This window comes from Euprymna scolopes, chromosome 6 (assembly GCF_053919585.1).
Source record: "Euprymna scolopes isolate OS-2025 chromosome 6, ASM5391958v1, whole genome shotgun sequence".
In the NCBI taxonomy this organism is placed as follows: Eukaryota; Metazoa; Mollusca; class Cephalopoda; order Sepiida; family Sepiolidae; genus Euprymna; species Euprymna scolopes.
In genome coordinates, this window is record NC_136487.1 from 4,482,729 (window position 1) to 4,485,863 (window position 3,135).

Genomic DNA, 3,135 nt, shown 5'->3' on the forward strand with positions numbered 1-3,135 from the left:
CAGTCGTCAGATTCGAACCTGTGCGAACTGTTATTGCGTTAGCAGCACAGCATGGCATGAAGCTACATCAATTGGACATAACCACTGCATTCCTAAATGGTCAACTTAAGGAAGAAATCTACATGAAGCAACCTGAGGGTTTTAAAGTTGGAGGAAGAGAATATCTTGTCTGTAAACTGAAGAGAAGCATCTATGGCTTGAAGCAATCTCCAAAATGTTGGAATGAAACATTGGATTTTCAGTTGAAAAAGATGAACTTCAAGCAGTTGGTAGATGATCACTGTATTTACATACAATATTCAGGGGGAGAAATCTTTATCGTTTCTGTTTATGTTGATGATATCATTGTGGCAAGCAAATCCCCAACTCGTATTTAAGAGTTTGGGAAAACTATATCGAAAATTTTCAAAATCAAGGACATAGGGAAACTGCATTATTTTTGTGGTGTTAAGGCTGTTTATCCTCAATCAGGGAAAATATGGATTGGACAACCAGCATATACAGCAGAAGTCATGAAAAAAATTCCAGATGGAAAATTCAAAACCTGTATCAACTCCAATTGATGCTGGGGCAAAATTAATGAAGGCAACTGAAATAAGTAAGCAGGTCAACAAAGAATTATATCAATCAGCAGTTGGAAGTCTGCTGTATCTGTCAACAAGGACACAACCTGATATTGCTTATGCTGTCGGAAATGTCGCAAGATTCTTCTCTCAGCCTACAATGGAACACTGGAAGTCTATAAAGCATATCTTTCGTTACTTAAATGGTACACGAGGATACGGTTTATTGTATGACAAGGAGAAAGCCAACAATCTCGAGGAGTACTCAGATGCAGACTCGGCTGGTGATTTAGATGATCGCTGATTAACATCTGGTTATTTGTTTAAATTAAGTTGAGCTGCTGTCAGTTGGAGACGTAAAAGGCAAACTTGTGTTGCATTGTCAACAGCTGAAGCTGAATACATGGCATTAGCAAGTGCGACACAAGAGGCTGTTTGGATTCAGCGCCTTTAAGGTGCTTTATTAAGAACCTCAGTTACACCAACACTTATTTACGAGGATAATCAGTCAACAATATGTATGACAAAGAATCCACAGCTCGACTCTATTCGAGAGCAGATGGAAAAGAACACAGTTAAACTGGAGTACCGTCAGAGTAAAGACATGGTAGCAGACATACTAACAAAAGGACTTGTGAGCACACAGTTTGTGAAGCTCAGTGAACTGTTAAGTCTTGAATAACTGGAAATTTAGACTGTGAGCAATTGAGGAGGAGTGTTAAAAATATCAATGTCCGACAGTCTAAAAGAGTTATCTGTTCTTGTTCCAAGAAAGTTATGTAGGCATTATCTCCCTTTGTACTCTTTTTTTTCTTCCAATGTAAATAAAAGAGAACGTCTCGTTCGGATTTTACTCTAAGCTAACAATCCATGGTTCTGATTATTTTTTACTATGGAGTATAAAGATTGAAGCAAGCGAGGTATGTACACGTGTCTAACCGTTTGATTATTTCTATTCGCCTTTCTCGTAAGCTCTTTTTCCTACAGCCTGTTTGCGACAGAAGAGATGATGCGGGCCTGTCTATCGTAATTTTCATGAAAAATATTCATCTTAGCGTCAATCTCCCTTCGCCAAACTTTCGCAAAACACCTGTCTTACTTCAACCACTATCAACAATGTGCTCTGTGACGTTTTAACTTGAACGGAACCGTGTCAAAAGTGGTATCGAAAAATTCAGCATCTAGGCCATCATATTTGCTATACAATCACAAAGCCCTAGGTTCACTGGCAATTAGGTGTGCTAGAACATATCAAGATTAATATATGAGTGTTAGCAACGATATGAAACCCGAATTAGTATTTTTTTTGCTATAAAATACGTTGACGAAACAAATAATCGTTGACAATAAATTATTCAGCAAAATTAAGTTGAACTAATATAAAGGAAAATATAGCCTTTAAAATTAAAATAGCCTTTAAATTTAAAACGAATTGATAGTTCGAGTACGAGTGGACTTTTACGACTTGCGTAGTTCAAAGAATTTAGACACATAGTAATTCGTTAATTGGTCCGTTAAAATATGACCACATATGTACATACCTCGGCATAAAAAATATCGCAGAGCGCGTTTGAGCTGAAGAGAATGAGAAAGAACAGAAGCGAGTAGAGAAGAAGAGGAGTGAGTCAGCCGAGTGGGGTCAGTTGAACTCAGAACGCTCAATGCCGTATCCAAAACCTGTCTTGGAATGACCTCTTAAAAATCCCTAAAATAATAGAACTTCCGAAGAAACACCAAGATCAAAACATTTCTGATGAAAACCGCTCAAACCACTCGAAACGATAAAAAACCAATCTGGCTACTGAAAGCGAAATCAAAGAAAAGGAAAAAAATTAAAATAAAACTAACCCCGTCTAACCCCTTTGACGCCTACTAGTTGACGAGTTAGTGATATATTGTTTTTCATTTCTTTTTCCATTTCTTTTTAATGCACACTGTTTTGATAAAGTGTCACCACACGGCTTACATAATTTTTAATACAACAATTTTTTATGGAAAACAAATTTGTGTGTGTTATTCCTTTTCTCTGTGACAAGCTTATAACTGTCTTGCCTGATGTCAGCAGAACGACAAATCAACCCGTTTGAGAGAAACGTCTGGTACCGACTACAGCCATAAATAATTAGAGAACCATCTCGTTTACAATTGTAAAGACTTCGATTTATGATGCCACATCCACTTAGTGGGTCAACATACAATAAATGACTGATCATATGAGGCGTTTTTTTATGAACTCTTACTTTTTACCATTTTACCGCATCCGGTATCTTTGTGACATTTTGATACAATTTTGAACACTTGTAAGTGTCATACTCGAACTATGCCTTAATCTAAACGCAAATTCTATGAGCAGGGCTTCTTTCCAATAAATGTCTGCCTGTGGAATCATGTTACTATGGTCTGCTTTTAGATTGACTACAGAATGGCCGTCTATAAGTCTAATGTAAACAAATTCTTGTTGAGCCGTTTAACTAAATAATCTATTTGTAGCCATTGCTTAGCACGAACTATCACTATGCCATAAACCTGGCGAATAACGTACACTTATTAACTCTCACCATGGAATGGCTTT

The 3,135-nt window shown here is 37.1% G+C and overlaps 1 pseudogene; it reads left to right on the forward strand.

Moving 5' to 3' along the window:
• The first annotated feature begins 528 nt into the window (after window positions 1–528).
• LOC145277449 (uncharacterized) lies at window positions 529–867 on the forward strand (annotated as a pseudogene).
• Window positions 868–3,135: the final 2,268 nt, after the last annotated feature.